The sequence below is a fragment of the Sorex araneus genome, chromosome 2, assembly GCF_027595985.1.
Source record: "Sorex araneus isolate mSorAra2 chromosome 2, mSorAra2.pri, whole genome shotgun sequence".
Classification (NCBI taxonomy): Eukaryota; Metazoa; Chordata; class Mammalia; order Eulipotyphla; family Soricidae; genus Sorex; species Sorex araneus.
In genome coordinates, this window is record NC_073303.1 from 319,605,687 (window position 1) to 319,629,343 (window position 23,657).

Genomic DNA, 23,657 nt, shown 5'->3' on the forward strand with positions numbered 1-23,657 from the left:
ATAGATATAATCTTCAGTTCTGATGGCTTTGCCATTTGTTTCTTTACTATGTTTATGTTTTTTTCAAATCTCATATTATGGTTAAATTATTTTTTAATTATGAAGGTGGTTATACCTATTCACAAATAAATAAATAGAGCCAAACTCATTTGATTCTACAATATTAAAGATCAATAATATGGCACATATGGTGCCCGAGCCCATGTGCTGCTTGTGCCATGTGGCCAAGCACATGTGGTGTCTGAGCACATGTGTCACCCCCATCTCCCCTCTTGAGATGTGTACTTTCTTGCTTTCTTGTCTAATGCTAGGATGTGTGTAGGGGCTCTCTCCGCCCTTGGAGAAGCCCATATTCTCTCTTGAATGCATTACTCTCTCATTACTCTCTCTCTCTCTCTCTCTCTCTCTCTCTCTCTCTCTCTCTCTCTCTTTCTCTCTCTCTCCCCCTCCACACCTTAAAAATCCTCCAAATAAAATCTATTTATTCACTGTCTGTCTACTCCTAAAATTCCTTTCTGCAAGGTGAGACAAGAACCCAGTAACAGTAACCCGGGGTCCTGGGTGGCAGAGGCACCACCTCTGCCATTCACATAATTCACCCGTGGCCCACCGACATCCGATGGTGACCAGATGACGAAGGGACACGCAGTGAAGAAATCCACGAGGAAAGAGATAATCTGGGGAAAATGTGCTGTGGAGATATTCTCCCTTAGAAATCTCTAGGGGGGATGTGGCAGGAATGTGATAACCTCTTTGTGAATGTATGTGTGCATGAGTACCCTGATAGGTCCTCCTATCGGGAGTGATTTTGTGGCACCATGACCTAGCACTCTTAAAGTCCCTCTAAGTCATGGAGCTCAAGTGGACTGTCTGCGATACCACGGAGGATGTATAATCAAGGGTGGCACTGGCATAGATGCCGGTCATAAGTCACAACACGGAATCATTATGGCTAAGTTTTCCACTGGCCAGGCAAGCACCTGAATGGTCTCGGCAAAGAGGCACCCCTTCTTTGTCTCCTTGCGTCATCATTCACTATCAGAGAGATGGGAGGAAAGCCCAGTAGTGAGAAGATTCTGGGGAAGTACGGCAAATTAATGTTCAAGCTGAAAATCCTTTCCCCACTCAGTCTCACTCTAATCGGAGGATCTGCTAAAGGTAAATTTAAAGGCTAATGAAGGCAGCCAGCAGGTTTTGCTCTAGGCAAAGTGAGGCAGAATGAAAAAGTGTAAAAGGCAGGTAAGAGGCTTGAGGAAGAGAGCAAGCCAGCAAGAGGCAAAGGAACACGTGGCAAGCTAAGAATGGCAGAACCTTTCTCTTCTCTCCTCAATAGCAAGCAAGGTTTTACTGTTGAGCAATGTTTCTCGGAAACCCACAGCACTCTAGTTCTGGCTCCACATGTAAGCCGTGGTCGTGGTGGACGCCTGGGAAGGCCCCAGGGATGCCTGGGGTAGCTCAGAAATCACTGAAGGGGATGTCCTCGCTTGTGATTTTCTGATGGGCCGGCATGCAGTTGTGGTCATGTCCGTGCTGAAACCCTCTAGAACCACAGCAGTTCAGGCAGAAGGGGACAAAGACCCTTGGGAGAAATTTCCAGGAGAAGATCTTGCCAAGGTACCATCCTTCTTCAAAGGTTACTGCTGGCATTCAGGAAATATGACAAATTCTACAATGGTACCCAAACATTCTCCTTTGGGTTACTTATTGAAACATTTTCAATATCATGGAGGGTTTTGCCGATCTTGTCTTCAATGTACCTTATGCTTTGTGGTCTGATGTTGAGGTCTTTAATCCATTTTGATCTGACTTTTGTGCATGGTGTCAGATCGAGTTCTAAGCCCATTTTTTTGCATGTGGTTGTCCAGTTGTGCCAGCACCATTTGTTAAAGAGGCTTTCCTTGCTCCACTTCACATCTCTTGCTCCTTTATCAAAGATTAGATGGTCATACATTTGAGGTTGTGTGTGGGGATATTCCACCCTGTTCCATTGATCTGCAGCTCTGCCTTTGTTCCAGTACCATGCTGTTTTAATTGTTACCACTTTGTAGTAGAGTTTAAGGTTGGGGAGGGTGATGCCTCCCATCATCTTTTTCCCAAGAATTGTTTTAGCTATCCGTGGGCGTTTATTGTTCCATATAAATTTCAGAATTGCTTGCTCCGTTTCTTTGAAGAATGCCATGGGTATCCTTATAGGGATTGCCTTAAATCTGTATAATGCTTTTGGGAGTATTGCCATTTTGACAATGTTTATTCTCCCTATCCATGAGCAGGGGATATGTTTCCATTTCCTCATGTCCTCTTTTATTTCATGGACATTATTTTATAGTTTTCTTTGTAGAGGTCCTTTACTTCTTTACTTAAGCTGATTCAAAGGTATTTGATTTTCTGTGGCACAATTGTGAACGGGATTGCTTTTTTCATGTCCCTTTCCTCTGTCTCATTGTTTGCATATAGGAAGGCCATGGATTTTTGGGTATTGATTTTATAGCCTGCGACTTTACTGCATAGTTCAATTGTTTCTAACAGTTTCTTCCTAGAGCTTTTAGGTTTCTCTAGGAATAGTATCATATCGTCTGCAAATAGTGAGAGCTTGATTTCTTCCTTTCCTATCTGAATCCCCTTAATATCTTTTTCTTGCCTGCTGGCTACTGCTAATAATTCCAGTACTATATTAAAGAGAAGTGGTGAGAGTGGGCATCCTTGTCTTGTCCCTGATCTTAGAGGAAAAGCCCTTAGTTTTCCTCCATTGATGATAATGCTTGCCATAAGTTCGTGGGAGATGGCTTTAACTATCTTGAGGAAAGTTCCTCCAAAACCCATTTTGGTGAGAGTTTTTATCATGAATGGGTGTTGGATCTTGTCAAATGCTTTCTCTGCATCTATTGATATGATCACATGGTTTTTATCTTTACTTTTGTTGATGTGTTGGATTATGTTGATTTCCGAATGTTAAACCATCCTTGCATCCCCGGGTTAATCCCACTTGGTCATCGTGTATAATCTTTTTTATGAGTTGTTGGATTCTATTTGCTAGTATTTTGTTGAGGATCTTCGCATCGGTGTTCATCAAGTATATTGGTCTATAGTTTTCATTGTTAGTGGTGTCTTTGTTTGCTTTTGGTATTAGGGAGATATGTGCCTCGTAGAAACTGTTCAGAAGGGTTCCTGTCTTTTCAATTTCCTGGAAAAGCTTGAGGAGAACTGGCAACAAGTCTTCTTTGAATGTTTCAAAGAATTCGCCAGTGAATCTGTCTGGACCTGGGCTTTTGTTTTTGGGGAGACTGTTGATTACAGTTTCGATTTCCTTGATATTTATGGGCCTATTGAGGTATTTCACGTCTTCTTGGCTCAGTCTTGGGAGATTGTAGGAGTCAAGGAATTCGTCCATTTCTTTTAGGTTCTCTTGTTTCGTGGCATACAGACTTTCAAAGTAGTCTCTGATAATCCTTTGAATCTCCTTGGTTTCTGTTGTGATGTTGCCCTTTTCATTTTTGATTCGGTTTATTAGGGTTTTCTCTCTTTCTTTGTGAGTCTTGCTAGCGGTTTATCAATCTTATTTATTTTCTCAAAGAACCAGCTCTTTGTTTCATTGATCTTTCGGATTTTTTTTCTGGTCTCCATATCGTTAATTTCTGCTCTAAGTTTTATTATTTCTTTCCTTGATCTGGTTTGGGTTCCTTTTGCTGGTCCTCTTCTAAGATCTTGAGCTACGAAGTCAAGCTATCTATATAGGCCCTTACTTCCTTTCTGAGGAAGGCTTGCAGAGCTATAAATTTTCCCCTTAACACAGCTTTAGCTGCATCCCATAGGTTCTGGTAACTTGTGTCTTCATTCTCATTTGTTTCGAGGTATCTCTTGATTTCCTCCTTGATTTCCTTCATGTCCCACTCATTGTTCAATAGTGTGTTGTTTAATTTCTAAGTGTTTGATTTGGTTCTCCGCGTGTCCGACAGGTAAATTGGCCCTTCCTCTTGGAGACCCCACCCCACCCAGAGAAGTGCTCCCCGCATCCCGTGCCGGCGGTTGTGGGCCCGTTCGGAACAACAAAGCCCCTCCTGGCAGGTCTCAGTCATACTCCCACCGTGCCTGACTCCTCCCTTCCGTGTTCGACAGGTTAGGGGGGGTGTCCTCTCCTTAGGGGGCGTGGCCTCAAAAGTGGGCGTGGCCTCTTTCCAAAGCACAGGCCACTAACGCGGCCGCAGTTGTTTTTTTTTAACATTCCATACATTGTCCTTTGACCACAATTGATAGGACCCATTCCTCTGAAGAACTCCCTCATCATCTTAGTCACTATATGTTAGCAGTCAACTAACCTAGCCTATCCTAACTTCACGAAAACTGTCAATGAACACATCAACTTGCACAGAAAAGTCCTTTGTAAAAAGAGCATAGCCCCACATCTTCAGTTGAGGTCCCTCCCAAGCTAGGACAGCTCCAGATAGTAAAGCCCATAACAACATGAAGAAACAGAGAAAATCTCCACCACCAGGAGAGAGCCAAGAAAATGTCTCACTAACCTCAGCAGCGACCTCCCAGAAATACAACCTCCTCTCAGATAAAGAATTCAGAGAGGAAATTGTGAGGGTGGTTCACGAACTCAAAGCAACTATGGAACGAACTTCCAATAAATTAAGGGAGGATATGGATTCAGCATTGGAATGCTTCACCAAGATAATCCAGGAAGAAATGAGAGCAAAAATTTCAAAGCTACTAACAGAAGTCACACAACTGAAATAATCAGTAGATGAAAGAAAAAACTCCATTGGAGCCCTCATTAGTAGAATGACTACAGCCAAGACAGAATCAGTGAGCTTGAAGATGAGCTGCACAAAGCATACAGGCAACAACAAATAATGGCAAAAGACCTCAAAATGGCTCTAGAGTGAGTTAGAATCCTAGGGGATGACCTCAGGAGAAACAACATAAGAAGCATGGGAGTGCCGGAACCACACGGAACCAATCCCAATTAAAAAAACACCATTAAAGACATCATTGCTAAAAAATTCCCAGAGCTAGAGAATGCGGACATCCAGATCCAAGGAGTCCGAAGGGTGCCAGCTAAAAGGGACCCAAATAGAAAATCCCCAAGGCATATCATAGTCAGATTGATGGATGCCGTGGATAGAGACACAATACTGCAACAGCAAGATCAAAGAATGAGATCATATACAAAGGCGCACCCCTTAGATTCACAGCAGACCTATCAGAAGAAACCCTCCAAGCCTGAAGACAATGGTGAGATATAGTGAAAAAACTTAATGAAATGAATGCCTCACCAAGAATACTCTACCCGGCTAAACTCTCAGTTAAACTTGAAGGAACCATACACTATTTCATGGACAAGCAACAGCTCAGGAACTTCATAGACTCAAGACCAAATTTAAAAGAAGGACTCAAAGGGCTACTATAAGACAAGGAAAAAACCTACAAGAACAACAAACCTACAGAAAAATGACACAAAATCCCATGATAATAATTTCTCTTAATGTTAATGGTCTAAATGCACCAATCAAGAGGCACAGAGTGGCAAAATGGATTCGGAAACTAAACCCAACTTTCTGCTGCCTACAAGAAACACATCTGAACAGTCAGAACAAACACAGACTCAAAATCAAAGGATGGAAAACAATCCTGCAAGCAAAGAGCCCCCTCAAAAAAAATAGCGGAGGTGGCCATACTAGTATCCAATAGAAATTCAGGTTGAAAAATATAAGAAGGGACAGCGAAGGTCATTTTCTATTCATCAAGGGATATGTACAACAGGAAGAAATCACACTCCTAATCGTATACGCACCTAATGAATGACCAGCTAAATACTTAAAAGAACTCCTAACAGAATTTAAGGAGGACAGAACTAGCACCATATAAGTAGTTGGAGACTTGAACACTGCCTTATCACCTCTGGATAGATCGACAAGAACAACACTCAGCAAGGAAACGATGGCCCTGAAGGAAGAAATGGAGAAGATAGGGCAAATAGACCTATACAGGGCTATACACCCCAAAAAGAAAGAATACACATTCTTTTCCAGCGCACACGGAACGTTTTCCAAAATAGACCATGTTCTGGGCTACAAATTATACCTTAATAGAATTGGGAAGATAGAAATTGTATCAACTATCTTTTCAGACCATTATGCACTGAAGATGGAAGTTAATCTCCCTGCCATTTTTGAAGGGACAGATCGATTGATCAACTGCAGATGTGTGCACATGTACATGTAGTATCTTTAGTTATTTCACTGTCTGCCTGTCTGCGTGGAACAATCAAGTGTTAGAGCCAGGTTGACAAATATTTCTCATCAGAATATTGAGCTTACAGAGAAATTTAAATTCTCAATCTAAATGTCTTATTAGAAGAACATTAATGGTTATTAACAGTTGAAATGCTTTTGAACTTAAGAATCTATACTATCTAGGAAGAATTGCAGTACTAGAGCCTGAAACTAAAGTGAAATAAAGTTCAGATAATGCAAGGTTATCTTACAAGTCTCAGTCAACTTTAATGAAAAAATGAAGCCGGTATATAAACAACAGAGATACAGAAGCCATTAAAATAGTTTCCTTATGTTTTCATAAACATTGGCAGCTCAAGTGTTTTTTTTAATCTATGCTAATATCAAAGTTTTACCAAAGTTTTGGTAAAACACTTTAAAGGGCTTTTTCTGTGTCTGAAAGCATTTTTGTATTCTTGTGGAATTGTTAAAAGTATCTGGTGTAGAAAACTCATAATTTTAAATAGCTAAGGTACAGGAGCTATTGGGCTGGAGCAATAGCACAATGGGTACCATGTTTGCCTTGCCGACCCCATCTGGGTTTGATTCCTCCGCCCTTCTCGGAGAGCCCAGCAAGTTACCAAGAGTATCTCGCCGGCACAGCAGAGCCTGGCAAGTTACCCATGGCGTATTCCATTTGCTAAAAACAGTAACAAGTCTTAGAGTGGAAATGTTACAGGTGCCCGCTGGATCAAATTGATGAGCAACGGGATGACATTGATACAGTGACAGTGATACAAGAACTATTGAAATTAAGTCAAAGAATGTTTTATCATGTTTTATAAGAATTGATGGTTCAAGGTGTTATACTATTATGTCAATGTACATGTGTATCTGCATTGGATTATTAGAATGTGAGTTGAAATAATTGTGGCAAAAATGGGTTCAAAGAATAATGGTTTAGTTTAAAACATGAGTTTCATGAGTTGTAAAAATTGATTGCAAAACTTATCCTACCACTGTCTTATTTGATCTTAGACTTTTTGGTAACTAAAATTTCTAGAGCTACTTAACAAAGAGTTATAGTGGATTAATCTCAGACGTCAGCCTGATAGTCTGAAGCCAATACATTGCGCCTTGGTAAAAGTTTGAGATAAGAATGAAGAATTTCATGGAAAATGTGGGAACTTTTACTACTAATCAGTTTGTCCAGTATGTGAAAATGCATGCTATTATTTTGATAATTTTATTTCATGCAAAGCTTTGTCACCAGGTATCAACCTAGCCCGGATCTTCAGAAAACTTTGTACACAAGTGTGAAATCCTTTCTGTTTCATGATAATTTAAGAGTGACTTAATCATTTTGTATTTGTGTTTTCCTAGAAATCAGAATCCTAAAGATGTCTCCTGGTTAATTTCTAATGTGAAGTGAACTTTTGCCCAGGGAGTATATGTTATAAGAACTTTAGTTGTGAGCATCTTTAAAGCTTTTTGAATATCTATAGAGCTGATGTAATGCTTTTGAAATGGTACTGCAGAGTAGCTTTGTCATGTTAAATTGGATAATTGGTAACTTGTGTCCAAACAAGGTAGATCATGTTGCACTAAGATCAGTAAAATAAGAGTTTAAACTTGTGGGATGAATATAAGGATTATAGATGTAAGTTTTAAATCAGAAAGATAATGAAGATTTCATCAGTGTGAAAAAGGAAGGGAATCCTGTTAAAATGAAGTTGATTTTTTAAATGAGATAAAGAAAAATTACAGAACAGAATGAATGTAAAGGAATGTGTAGAAGTTATGAGGTTGTGTTTGAAAGAAAGGCACTGATCAAACTTCTGTTATAAGAATTGTTCTGCTGAAAAAGCAATCGCTGCTGGAGAGGATGTGGAGAGAAGGGACCCTTCACCACTGCTGGTGGGAATGCCGACTGGTCCAGTCCCTTTGGAAAACAATATGGATAATTCTCAAAAAATTAGAAATTGAGCTTCCATTTGATCCAGCAATACCACTTCTGGGAAGATATCCTGAAGAAACAAAAAAGTATAGTCAAAATGACATCTGCACTTATATGTTCATCGCGGCACTGTTTACAATAGCCAGAATCTGGGAAAAACCCAGTGCCCGAGAACAGATGACTGGTTAAAGAAACTTTGGTACATCTATACAATGGAATACTATGCAGCAGTTAGAAAGGATGAAGTCATGAACTTTGCATATAAGTGGATCAACATGGAAAGTATCATGCTAAGTGAAATGAGCAAGAAAGAGAGGGACAGACAGAAAGATTGCACTCATTTGTGGAATATAGAACAACAGAGTAGGAAACTAATATGTGGGGGTCCTGTCCTGTCCAGCAGGGAGAACCCCTCATGGGGCTAAGGAGGGGACGCAGCCGAATGAACAGGCACAGAGCCAGGAGGAGGAGGAGGAGGAGGAGGAGGAGGAGGAGGAGGAGGAGGAGGAGGAGGAGGAGGAGAGACAGACAGAGAGAGAGAGAGAGAGAGAGAGAGAGAGAGTTTATTCTACTGCAGCTACAATACTTATACCTCTCTGCTGGGAGGAGGTTGTATAGTATGCATGCTTGGAGCCCCATAGAAACAGTAGTAAAATGCAGATCAGGCATGGGCGTCGGCTAGTGAGAAACAAATGGCGAAATGATAAGATCAGTAAGGTCAGCAGTGGCGACCTTGTTACAGGAATTCCAAGTAAGCCTCTGCTTGACTAGAAGATAAGAGCCAGGCTTGTAAAATGGCTCCCTACACTAATACCCAAGAATAGTAGTATATAATACCAGGAGGTTGGTTCCATAGCTTGGAAGATGGCCTCACACGCTGGGGGAAAGTCATCCCAGATAGAGAGGGGAACACCAAGTAATATGTGATTGGAGATCCTGCGCGGGAAGGGAGATGCGTGCTGAAAGTAGACTAGAGACTGAACAGGATGACCACTCAATACCCTTATTTGGAACCACAACGCCCAAAAGGAAAGAGAGATATCAAATTGGAATGCCCCGCTACAGAGGTGGGGTGGGGTGGGGGGGATGGGACTGGGGGGGTGGGAGGGATACTGGGTTCATGGGTGGTGGAGAATGGACACTGGTGGAGGGATGGGCTCTTAAACATTGCATGAGGGAAAAACAAGCACGAAAATGTGTGAATCTGTAACTGTACCCTCACTGTGACTCATTAATTAAAAAATAAATAAATTTTTAAAAAAGAATTGTTCTAGTACCTTTTTGGTAAGATCTATGGCAAAGATATTGGACGGATTATCTGGACTTTTGTTACGGTACTCTTTTTTTTTCAGAGCATGAAAGTATTTTATTTATGTATGTATTTTAGTATTATTGAATCACCATGTGGAAAATTACAATGCTTTCCGGCTTAAGTCTCAGTTATCCAATGTTCAAACACATATTCCCACCACCAAAAAAACCCCAGTATACCTCCCATCCCCCCCCACCTGTGTAACTGATAAATTTCAGTTTACTTTCTCTTTACTTTGGTTACATTCAATATTTCAACAAAAAACTCACTATTATTATTAGGAGTTCCCCACTAGAGACAGACCCGCTGTGGAGAGATTTGAGGTTTTGGATTTCTGTATTTTAGCGACTAAGTCCAGGGAAATTTCTTCCAGAAATTGGATCATTGCAAGCTTGTATCTTTCATTAGTGGTCCTCATAATATGGCTGTCGCCACGCCCTTCCCCCCAAGCAAGGAAAAGGCGAGAGAGAAAAACCTTTCCCCTCCAGGGCAGGCATGGGGTCTCAGTTTAGTTCTCAGTCTGGAGACATTCTGCAAGGAGCTGCTGTACCAAAAGGATTATAATTGCCAGCAGCTGCATTCTGAGATTGGTTTCTATGCCTCTGGGATAATGGACACTCAGGGGTGGCGGAGGCATTCCTGAGCATATATTTTGTAAATCAGGAAAGGCTTGGAAGTGTCCCAGTCCCACATACCGGAGCCGTATTAGTAGCTGCTCAGTGTCGCCCAGGCTCCATCAGGAGAAGGCGTGCCAGCTGTACCTTCTCCATCTGGCCTTCTGGTGTTGTTGGCCCGGTCTGGGGTCCGAAGCAATCTCCAGCCAGTGGTGCCCACCGGAGTGGCCCAAATCTGTTACGGTACTCTTAAATAATTGATTTCTTCAAAAGTGGGAAATCAAGGTTTTTTCAAATGGGATTAATGAATTAAACATATTAAACTGTACATTGGACTCCTGGTACAGTGCTCTTATTAATGGGAAGTCAAGGGTTTCAACATGGGATTGAATGAATTAAACATGATGTTAAACTATTTGCTTTATCTCTACAGATTTTAGCTTCTTTTGACAGGGACAACAAACAGGTGTATTACATCTCATTGTGAGTAGTGGAATGTTTGCTTTTCTCTTCTTTTGTACCTTCAGTATGTTTTTGATGTTTCATGGCACTATATTGGTTTGCATAAATCCAGGTAAAAGTCTTTCCTCTCTGTAATAAGGTCTACCCCTCCCTCATGCAGACAGGAAAAACCAGCTATGGGACCCCAAAGCCCTCTCCCAGGGAAATAGTCAGGGGATCGATCTTAATGACAAGAGCAGTTATTTAACAGGTACTGTTTCAAGTACTCTACAAATATCAGGGAGATCCTAGAGGCAGGCCAGCTCAAGGAGAGACTGGAAATAATCACTGCTATGGAGAATGAGGAATCTGGGAATATGCAATGACTAACTCAGCCTGGGCCTACTCTCAGCATCAAGAGAAAACTGGAAACCAAGGATCTCTCCCAGCATTGAAGAAGGGAAGGGATGGACTCTTTTCTGCCAGCACGCCTCTATGGAAAGTGAGGCCCAAGGCCACCTCCAGTTCAACCTAAAGGCCCAAGGTCATCCAGTTCATCGTGGGACATCTTATAGCCAGGCCTGGGTAACTCTAATGTTCCAGATAAGATTAATGCCAATATTGGTGTGTCTCCTGTCTTTAGCCAATCCCCACAACTTCTCAGTAAATAATGGGGTACCCCAAATGAAGAGCTCTCTAATTTTTGTGTGTTTATGTAAAAGAACAAACCTGGTTTGTTAAGTCATCTGGCAAAGTTTTAAAAGGAAGGTAGAGAGAAAAATAAATCAATAATATACTGACAAAGTTACATGTTTTTTTTTTCAAAAAATATTACAGGAACATAATTAAAAAGCAGCTTCTTACAAGTTGGAGTGCTGCCACCTAGCAGACAGTGTGCCAGGACAGACCCAGAGTAACTGAGGTGGCTTGTTGGATAAGTGGAAGATTGATGACAAGCCTATGAACATTGACAAATAGGGTTGATCAGCTGTAAAAAGCAACTGGATGATTCTGCCAAAAAGGTACTTCTGGATATGTGCAAGTGTGTGAAGATTTTTGGCCTGATTGCTGGTTTCCTCACCAGCTGTACCATCTCTTGTGTCTTTGCCACATGTACAATGGGACTTTTCCTTTTTTACACATTTCTTACTTTAACCATTTTATGTTTGAAATCATGTGCACTCATTTCAGGGTCCAACCCTGTTTTGGTTTAGTGCGTCAGATCCTATTTTGTGACACTGGGGATTCTGAGCACTCATATAAAGAGAAGAGCATCTTCCACGTGGCCCACAGGAAAGATCCTACAGGGATGGATGGATCCCGAAGATATTTGACAATAGTCCTCTAACCTCAGAAGTGCACGACCAATACACACTGAAGCTGACCTTCATCAGTGGGAGAACAGCAGCACCATTCACCAAGAATCCACCAAGGCTGGGTTCACCAAATCTGTTGCTAAGCATCTTTCATCATAGGAGGACACAAGTCATGGATGCGAATGAACCTGAAATACCCAGAGAGGAAAATGGAATAGCTGATGCTCAAAGCAGTTGAATTACAGGCTGAGAGGAGAAGAAACAGCATAAAATGGTTAAATTAAGAAATGCGTAAAGACCACAAAAAAGGAGAACCTAAAAGAAATGGATGGATTCCTTGATTCCTACAATCTCCCAACACTGAAGAAAGAAGACCTGGAATACCTGAATAGACCCATCAATGTTAAGGAAATTGAAACTGTAATCAAAAACCTCCCCAAAAACAAAAGCCCAGGCCCAGATGGTTTCACTGGCGAATTCTTCCAAACATTTAAAGAAGACCTATTGCCTGTTTTCCTCAAACTTTTCCAGGAAATTGAAAAAACAGGAACTCTCCCAAACAGTTTCTATGAAGCACATATCTCCCTAATACCAAAAGCAAACAAAGACACCACTAAGAAAGAAAATTGCAGACCAATTTCCCTGATGAACACCGATGCGAAGATCCTCAACAAAATACTAGCAAATAGGATCCAACAACTCATCAAAAAGATCATACATCACGACCAAGTGGGATTCATCCCAGGGATGCAAGGATGGTTTAACATTCGGAAATCAATGAACATAATCCAGCATATCAACAAAAGTAAAGATAAAAACCATATGATCATATCAATAGATGCAGAGAAAGCATTTGACAAGATCCAACATCCTTTCATGATGAAAACCCTCGCCAAAATGGGGTTTGGAGGAACTTTCCTCAAGATAGTCGAAGCCATCTATCACAAGCCTACGGCAAGCATTATCCTCAACGGGGAAAAACTAAGGGCCTTTCCTCTGAGATCAGGCACAAGACAAGGATGCCCACTCTCACCACTCCTCTTCAATATAGTACTGGAAGTACTTGCGATAGCTATTAGACAAGAAAAAGAGATTAAGGGCATCCAGATAGGAAGGGAAGAAATCAAACTCTCACTATTTGCAGACGACATGATACTATATCTAGAGAAGCCTAAAACCTCTACTAAGAAACTCTTAGAAACAATAGACTTATACAGTAAAGTTGCAGGCTACAAAATCAATACCCAAAAATCCATGGCCTTCATATATGCAAACAATGAGGCAGAGGAAAGGGACATGAAAAAAGCAATCCCATTCACAATCATGCCCCAGAAAATCAAGTACCTCGGAATCAGCTTAACCAAGGAAGTAAAAGACCTTTACAAAGAAAACTACATAACGCTACTCCATGAAATCAAAGAGGACATGAGGAAATGGAAACATATACCCTGCTCGTGGATAGGGAGAATCGATGTTGTCAAAATGGCAATACTCCCTAAAGCATTATACAGATTCAATGCGATCCCTATAATTATACCCATGACATTCTTCAAAGAAATGGATCAAGCAATCCTAAAATTCATATGGAATAACAAACGTCCAAGGATAGCTAAAACAATTCTTGGGAAAAAGATGATGGGAGGCATCACCATCCCCAACCTCAAACTTTACTACAAAGCTGTAACAATTAAAACAGCATGGTACTGGAACAAAGGCAGAGCCGTAGACCAATGGAACAGGGTGGAATATCCCTACACACAACCCCAAATGTATGACCATCTAATCTTTGATAAGGGAGCAAGAGATGTGAAGTGGAGCAAGGAAAGCCTCTTTAACAAATGGTGCTGGCACAACTGGACAACCACATGAAAAAAAATGGGTTTAGACCTTGACCTGACACCATGCACAAAAGTCAGATCAAAATGGATTAAAGACCTCAACATTAGACCACAAACCATAAGGTACATTGAAGACAAGGTCGGCGAAACCCTCCAGGATATTGAAGATAAAGGTATCTTCAAAGGTGACACGGAACTAAGCAATCTAGTAAAAACAGAGATCAACAAATGGGACTACATTAAACTAAAAAGCTTCTGCACCGCAAGAGATACAGTGACCAGAATACAAAGACTATCCACAGAATGGGAAAGGATATTTACACAATACCCATCAGATAAGGGGTTGATATCAATGGTATATAAAGCACTGGTTGAACTCTACAAGAAGAAAACATCCAACCCCATCAAAAAATGGGGCGAAGAAATGAACAGAAACTTTACCAAGGAAGAAATACGAATGGCCAAAAGGCACATGAAAAAGTGCTCTGCATCACTAATAATCAGAGAGATGCAGATCAAAACAACCATGAGATACCACCTCACACCACAGAGACTAGCACACATCCAAAAGAACAAAAGCAACCGCTGTTGGAGAGGATGTGGGGAGAAAGGGACCCTTCTTCACTGCTGGTGGGAATGCCGACTGGTTCAGCCCTTCTGGAAAACAATTTGGACGACTCTCAAAAAATTAGATATTGAATTCCCATTTGACCCAGCAATACCACTGCTGGGAATATATCCCAGAGAGGCAAAAAAGTACAATCGAAACAACATCTGCACATGTATGTTCATCGCAGCACTGTTTACAATAGCCAGAATCTGGAAAAAACCCGAATGCCCCAGAATGGATTACTGGTTGAGGAAACTTTGGTACATCTATACAATGGAATACTATGCAGCTGTTAGAAAAAAGGAGGTCAAGAATTTTGTAGTTAAGTGGATGGGCATGAAAAGTTTCATGCTGAGTGAAATGAGTCAGAAAGAGAGAGACAGACATAGAAAGATTGCACTCATCTATGGTATATAGAATTACAGAGTGGGAGACTAACACCCAAGAACTGTAGAAATAAGTACCAGGAGGTTGACTCCATGGCTTCGAGGCTGGCCTCACGTTCCGGGGAAAGGTCAACTCAGAGAAGCGATCACCAACTACATTGTAGTCGAAGGCCATGTGGGGGAAGGGAGTTGCGGGCTGAATGAGGGCTAGAGACTGAGCACAGTGGCCACTCAACACATTTATTGCAAACCACAACAGCTAATTAGAGAGAGAGAACAGAAGGGAATGCCTTGCCACAGTGGCAGGGTGGGGTGGGGGGGAGATGGGATTGGGGAGGGTGGGAGGGACACTGGGTTTACGGGTGGTGGAGAATGGGCACTGGTGAAGGGATGGGTTCCCGAACTTTGTATGAGGGAAGTATAAGCACAAAAGTGTATAAATCTGTAACTGTACCCTCACGGTGATTCTCTAATTAAAAATAAATAAATTAAAAAAAAAAAGAAATGCGTAAAGAAGGAAAAGTTCCCACTTGTCCTGAGTTTTCAGACTGTTATGGGTAAGTGGGATTTTCTAGCTCAGAAATGAGAAATTTAACTATGCTCGCTAGCTCTAGCCTCCTTGGTCTGCTGATTGCATTGTTTTCATTTGCTTTTCTAGAAAAGCATCTTTGTTACAAGCTGTACAGATTTCTCCCCTATTATGTAGCAGTGCTTTATAACTTTGTGACATGCAACATTTGAAGACTTGACTTTTAAAATCAATCTCTTGCTGAATTCATTGTGTTACTTTCTATTTCAATAGCTGTTTCGCTTAATTCAGGATACATGTCACAGCTTTCCTTCACACAAACCATTTTTTCATGTGTATATATGACTAGGGGATAACTGGGTGGGGGGGACATAGTTTCATAATTCATTTAAAACAGAACTCTATTTTGTGCTTTTAACCAATTAAAGAAGCCATGGCATTTTCAGTTTTATATTATCTGTTTTCCACTAGTAATATCCCTATTGATTTGCTTGTGCCCTTTATTAACTGCCATTTTCGAAACTGTTTTTCAATAAAAGATGTGAAAAAAACCAACATTTGTATGTTTGTGCTATGAATTTTAAGAGCTACATGAAATAGATAAATCCTAGAAATGTAAAATTAGTAAGAGTGAAGAGAGTTAAGAAAATTGAAGAGATGAATCTAAATAGATCTATAGAACTGTAAAAATGTGTCTAATCCTATGAAAAGAAATATTGGCTTTATGTTGGAAGATATTATAGATACTCCTTGTCTGCATTAATAAGTAAAGGGTTGTAACATGAATCTCCATGGGTGAAAAAGTTAAAAAAAAACACTTGATTAGATATATGCAATTTGGTATAAATTAAATGTTAATTTCTTATTGTGAATATAGTACCTTAGCAGTACAGGAGTAAATGAACTTTTCTTACTCTAGAAGAGGACAACCATAAGTGACACAAGTAAATTCCTGCCAAGTGCTCAGAAATTGGTCATGCCTTTAAGGATGTTCTTTTATTAATTTTTTCCTATTAAACCTATTTTATTTTTTTAGTTAATTAACTTAATTTTTTTTATTGAGTCACCATGAGATACACAGTTATAAAGTTGTTTATGGTCGGGTTTCAATCTTGCCTGCATGCCTGGCTGTCTTCCCCGGGCCCCTCGGATGGGATGGGCTCCAGCTTCCCTCCCCACCCCGAGCAGAGCTCCCGGTGGCAAAAGACCACTGAAACCTAGCTACAGCCATACTCGAGGCCCCTCTCCACACGTCCAGACAGGCCTCATGCATGAAGGTACCAGCAGAGAAACCCAGGTGTGTGTAATCCCATCAACGGCCAACATCCAGAGAGAGACTTAAAAGCAAGCTCTCAGAATATCATGTAGCCTGCTTCTCCCTCTGGGAGAAACTGGCAATCTTCTGAGAGTTTCCTGCCCACATTGGACAGCCTTGCAATCTTCCCATGTTGTATTCATATGCAAAATCCAGTAACAAGCTGGATCTCATTCTCCTGACCCTGAAGAGCCCCCAGTGCAACATTGTTAGGAGGGCCAAGTCGAGATGGACTTCTAAGATCTCAGGGAAAGGACGAAATGAGATGTTACTGAGCCCGCCTGAGAAATCGGTGAGAAATGCTTCTCACAAAACTGGTTTCAAATGTATGAAATTCCTAATCTGTTTCCTGTTTCTGAAGCCCTGTATCTTTCCTTCAAATCTCTATGATACTATAGCTGGATAGAGTTAATTTGGTGACATGTTCAGCTCATTGAGTTTTGGCTTGTAGAATCTTACTTGATAGATCGGCTGTGATCTATCAGATCTATGGATTTTCATTTGTATGTGAGTCCTTTTTCGGTCTTGTTGCTTCCACTATTCTGTCTATATCTTGGGATTTTATTATCCTGATTTCAATGTGTACTAGAGCGATAGCACAGAGGGTAGGGCATTTGCCTTACACACGGCCAACCTGGGTTCGATTCCTCTGTCCCTCTTGGAGAGCCGGGCAAGCAACCGAGAGTATCCTGCCCACATGCAGAGCCTGGCAAGCTACCCATGGCATATTCAATATGCCAAAAACAGTAACAACAAGTCTCACAATGGAGACATTACTGGTGCCTGCTCGAGAAAATCGACGAACAATGGGATGACAGTGCTACAGTGCTATTTCAATGTGTCTTGGGGTTTTCGTATTTGAAAACTTTTCTATTTTCATTGGGAACAATCATGTCTCTTGGATCTGGGTGTCTGTATTCTTCAACTGTGGGAAATTTTTATCTATAATTTCTTAAACTATTGTTTCTTCATCAAATATGCCTCAATGATTCTTATGATTCTTATATTGTATTAAGATTATATTATTATTTACTCTTATATTACACTGTATATTATATTCTTATATTGTCTTATATGACTCTAATGATTCTTATATTGTTCGTCTTGAACTTATCTTATAATTCTGTGGTATTCTATTCATTTTTTTATACTGTTTTCTTTTCTTTTTTGGGGACAGGAGGGACACCTGGTGATATTCAGGATTTACTCCTAGCTCTGTACTCAGGAATTATTCCTGATGGTGCTTTGGATGTGGAATGTCAGGGATTTGACCCAGGTTGGCTGCATACAAGTCAAGCACCCTACCCATTGTACTATCTCTCCAGCTCCAATGTTGTTTTCTAGAAATTTTTTATATCTCCTCTTGGACTTCCAGACTTCCTTGATCTTTTCCTTTATGCTGTAAATCTGCTGCTCAGAATTCACACTGTTCATTTCTCTTGTAATTATTTTATTTAAATTTCAGTACTAATAAGTTGCTTTGCCTTGCTGACTACCTGTGCCGTCACTTCTTTGAACTCTGTAAACATCCTAACAATGGTGTCACTAAAGTCATTTATCTGGATTCACTGAGTTGGCTTGTGCTTCTTGAGCCTTCTGTGTTACTCTATGTAAGCCTTGTGTGTTACTGTTTTTGCTCTTCTAGCTAGCTGGGCGTCTCTGCATCATTCCCATTGTGTGTTCTGTGCTGAAGGTGAATCTTTGTGGTCAGCCCCTAGAGGACTCTCTGAAAATTAGGCTGGGAACTACTCTTTTCCTTTTCTGCCCATCTTTACTCAGTGGTAGGGGGTATAATTGTGAGCCGTGATGAAGAGCTGTCACACAGTCAAATATGTGATCACATACTTCAGGCACTGTGGTGTTTGGTCCATTGAAATGGTGGCGATTGGGCACGGAGATTGCAGGGCCTATTCAGAAAAGAAAGGGAACCTGCCAACCCACAAATCTAAAAAGGCTAAATGTATGATGTTTTAATATTTTGTCAAATTAAATAGTGTGTCCTTTGATTTTAGAGTTTCTTTTGTACTATAGAAGCTTTATAGCTTGGTTAGTAGCTTGGTGCAGCCTCAGTTGCTTACCTTTACTTAAAATTTTTTTTTTTTATTCTTGTCAGCAAAGTCAGATAATTGAAGATACCTCTGAAGCCATGATTATGGAATCTTTGCCCAGTTACCTTTGATGTATTTTGTAGATTTGGATGTAATATGAAAGTTTGAGTCAAATTTCATGCATGGTATGAAATACTAATTGAAGTTTTCATGAGTGCTTATAAGGAATATGTGTTTTCTTTAGATGGAAGTATTTGTTAATGTCCATTAGATCAAATTGGTTTACAATGGTACACAAGTCGTCTATATTTTTTTGATTCTGTCACCTGATTCTTTAGATTATAAAGAAAATGATGCTGAACTTCCCTTTTACATCTTGTTTATATTATCATTTGGTTCTCTTTTCTGTCAGTGTATCAGTGATTTTCCAAGACTAAGATGAAATGTTTTTAAACAATTATGTTTAATCTTTAGATATTATGCCACTTCTCCTTTAATGTAAATACTTCCCAATTGAATTTTGAGTTCCATTTATCCATTTTTTTTTATACATTTACTATTTGTATCTTATATAAGTATGTTTTATACTATTATCATGTTGACATTACACAATTACCTTTTAGCGTAAATTACAAAATATGTAAAAATAACTTTATATCTTTCTTTATTTAGGTTGCTTCAAGTGTTCTTGGTGTCTACCTGAAGCTTGAATCTTTTGAGTACCAATGACTTGTCCTAAAGAAGTTATTCTGCCAAGTTGTGCAACTTGGCTATAAATAAATTTTCTAATTTTTTACCTATCTGAAAAATTTTATATTTTAACCTTTTGAAAGGTATTTCCAGAAGATGTAAAAATATATAGAATACTAATACCATAACTGACAATATAAGCATGTTTCTACATTGTTCTTTCTTAAAGTTTCTGATCAGACTGTATTCAAGATTTTAACTTTAGTTTTAAAAATTTGCATGTCAAATGTAGATATTTTGTTTGTTTATATTTATTTTGCTTGGTAGCTTAGAATTTTCTTTTGTTGTTGCTGTTTTAGGGTTACACCCAGAAGTGTTCAAGACTTACTCTCCTGTCTCTGCACTTAGTGGCAGCTCAGGAGATCATATGGAGTGCTAGGGATTGAACCCTAGTTGGTTTCATGCAAAGCAAGCGTGCTACCCACTGTGCTATCCCTCTGGCCCCTGCTTGGTTTTCCTCTGGTCTTTTTAACTCTCAATTTATTAACTTTATTATCTCTTCCAATATATATAATTTTCCCATTCTTTCTGCTTCTGTTTTTCATTTCCAGTCTTTCTATTTTATTTTTCCATTATTTTTGCAGGTATTTTATTTTTATAAAATATCTCTTCTGCCTATAAATGTTTCCACGTTTCCTCTACACCCTTTACTATTCTGTTATGCTTTTTATCATTGCTTGATAGTTACTCCAGTTGATTCAAATCAATGTGTATGTAATTCTACTAATTAATTTTGTAGCTCTTTAGCATTTATTTTCTCCCTTCTTCCTAATATCAGGCAATAGTTTGGACAGAAGAGACTAATAGCATTAGTACCAGGAAATGTTTTCTCTTTTCTCTTTACCTTAAAGCATTGAATCTGTATAGGATTGGAACTGAGTGTGTTTGCTGTTCCCTTGGTTACCTTCAGTTCAATATCAGCTTCTAATTTCTCTACAGCACACTGAGTTTAGGGTGGGGGTCGCAAAGTCATATGACTTCCGCCTCCTGTGTGCTTGAGCCCAGGGAGTTTCTCTTTTTATGTTCTGATTCCTCTTGGAATCCTTTAGGCTTTATTTATTTATTATTTTTTTTTTTGGTCAGTAAGTCTGTGGTAGTGACATTTATTGATTCTGACAACCAAAACATTTATATTTTCTAATTTCTTCTTTTACTTTATATGGATTTTGTTGAGGAGAAGCTGTAATTTATTTCCATCTCTCAGAAAATTTCTCACATGACTTGTTATCAGATGATTTTAAAAATACCGAAAACAAAGGTAATTAATTATTTTCTGATAGTTAGGGCAATAGAAACAGCCCAGTACTGACAACAACAGAATCTCCGCCCCATATGTCAAATAATATGACAGAATCAACCCGAGCGTCACTGATAATAAGCAATGTATACAATATTAAACTTTATTATGGTTTAGTAATATGGAAACAATGGTATTGCATCTCCCTGTGGGACATAGAAGTATTCAAGGAAGGCTACCATGTTCCTTGGAACTCTTTTAAATCCCCATTTTTTTTTTTGCTCTTTTTTTTGGGTCACACCTGGCTCATACACTCAGGAATTACTCCTGGCGGTGCTTGAGGGACCATATGGGATGCTAGGAATCGAATCCAGGTTGGCCGCATGCAAGCAAAGCAAATGCCCTACCCGCTGTGCTATAGCTCCAGCCCCTTAATCCTAAATTTAAAAACAAACAAACAAACAAAAAACCTGAGAGTGATATATGGAACTGAGACCATAAAGAAGCACATCGCAAGAATATTAGGTTAACTAGAGCTTCTTATATGAAAAATGAGTAAGGATGAGAGTCTAGTTATATTCTTTATAGACTGATGCTTTATCTAGACAATGGAAAGAATTTTTTAATTTTTTTCAAAGCAACGGGATGACAATGACAGTGACAGTAATTATTTATTTTAAAGAAAATTAAAGCTTCATGCTGTCCTTGAAATTATATTTTAAGATTCTTTGATTTAGAAAGAGAAGGAAAATAAATCACTCAAAAATTATAAATTAGAGAACTAATGATGCTCATATAATTAAAAATTGTGTTTGTGAAAATTTGTCATTCTACTCAGCTGTGTATCAGTTTTGAGGATCATATAATGACTAATATTAGGTTTCTAAACTCTTAATGTATTTAGGCTTTATTTTGTTCGCTATCCCAGTGATGGTGGTGTGGTGGGGACTGGGGTTTTTATCGTGTCCTCACTTGACGTTCTTTGGAGAAATTCTTTGTTCTGCAGATGTGCTGGAGGGAATGTTTTAGCCACCACTCCAGCATAGAGTATACTGTTTCCTTTCCCTAGTAGCAGAGGTTTCTTATATATGTCCTGAGGATGATAAATTAATTGCTCTTTTCCAAGCAGTTTAAAGCTTTGCTCTAGAAAGGGATAGTTGACAAAGTCTGGAAAAGCTCTCTTCTACATGGCAACTACTTTCTTTCTCCTCTGTGCCTGCACCATGAGATGGACTTTATATTGTCTCATGTTTTCCTCTGTTTGTCATGCTAATGTTCAGTTGTCTTTCCTGTTAGTTTCCAATGAGGACTTGGGGAAAAAATTCTAATAGTAGTAAAAAGTGGTTCCGGGTTCAAAGTATGAATTAGATGACATTTTTCCTTTAGCAAGTCTTCCTGTCTTAAAGGTGCTTACTTTCCTCATCTTTGCTTTTTTTTTTTTTGCTTTTCTTTTTTTTTGGGGGGGTCATACCCAGTGATGCACACAGGAGTTACTCTCGGCTCTTCACTCAGGAATTACTCCTGGTGGGGCTCAAGGGACCATATGGGATGCTGGGAATAGAACCTGGGTCAGCTGCATGCAAGGCAAACACTCTACCTGCTGTACTATCCCTCCAGCCCCGCTTTTCCTCATCTTTCATGTAGTTAATTTCCCTCCAATTTTATCTTCTGGGATTAAAACCAAGAGTTATTTTGTTGATCTTTCTGTTTTGTTTTTTTCTTGCTGTGTTATTGCTCCAGCCCTTGTAAATTTCAAATATATACATAGAATGTAAAGAGGCTGGAGCGATAGCACAGTGGTTGGGTGTTCGCCTTTCATGCGGCCAACCTGAGTTTGATTGCTCCGCCCCTCTCGGAGAGCCCGGCAAGCTACCAAGAGTATCGAGCCCGCGCTGCAGAGCCTGGCAATCTACCTGTGAGAACTGGAGATGCCAAAAACAGTAACAATAAGTCTCTCAATGAGAGACATTACTGGTGCCCGCTCGAACAAATCAATGAGCAACGGGATGACAGTGACAGTATATGTAGTAACTTTACTTATGATAGCACAGTGGGTAGGGCGCTAGAGCCTGGCAAGCTACCGAGAGTATCCCGCCCACATGGCAGAGCCTGGCAAGCTCCACGTGGCCTATTCGATATGCCAAAAACATTAATAACAAGTCTCATGGAGATGTTACTGGTGCCTGCTCGAGCAAATCGATAAGCAACGGGATGACAGTGACAGTGATACAGTGATTAAATAAGCATATAACTATTTTCTATTTAGAGTAATAAGCATATATAATTGCTCAGAAAGTCTTTTCACCTTGATATGAGCTTTCTCCAAATATAACAAATATCTGTTCTCATAATTAAGAGTAGAGAAAAATTATTTATTGGAAGCTCTGAATTATATTTTGATATTAACTCTAGTTGTGTCTGTGGGGTATCTATTAATGCTATCTTGAGTTTTACCTATTAATATTTTTTTCTCTTCACTATGGAAAGGTTCTCATTTACTTTTCATTTTTTCATCTTTTTGGGTCACACTCGGTGATGCACAGGGGTTACTCCTGGCTCTGCACTCAGGAATTACTCCTGGCAGTGCTCCGGGAAATATAGAGGATGCTGGGATTTGAACCCGAGTCAGCCGCATGCAAGGCAAATGCCCTACCCACTGTGGTATTGTTCCAGCACCCCCATTTACTTTTCTAATAGCAACTTGTTGGGAAGGGGTGATAGTCTCTACTTGCAGCCGTCAAGTTGCATAGTTCCTGAACTCTTACTTGGTAGAGAATATTATGGTTTCACCCATAATTAAATTTTGGCTTTGTTTCTTCTAATACACCTCCAATTTTCAATAGCAATTCAAACACGTTGAATAGAATAGAGAATCAGTGTGTCATTACTATGATTTTACTCATCCTTTTATTTTGTTTTTTCTCTCAACAATTAGTATTTACTCTAAGTAACATGCATTTTATAAATTTTAAGGTCACTTGCTGAGATGAAACTTGTTTCTTGAATTCATAAAAGAAAAACCAGGCAGCTTATTGGCCATCGGTGCTAGAGTCCCGTGAACACAAAGGAATCCTTCCTTTGCAAGAGCA

At 39.7% G+C, this 23,657-nt stretch overlaps 1 pseudogene; it reads left to right on the top strand.

Annotated features, from left to right (window-relative positions):
* The first annotated feature begins 1,521 nt into the window (after positions 1-1,521).
* On the top strand, positions 1,522-12,093 carry LOC129401876 (signal peptidase complex subunit 2-like; annotated as a pseudogene).
* Positions 12,094-23,657: the final 11,564 nt, after the last annotated feature.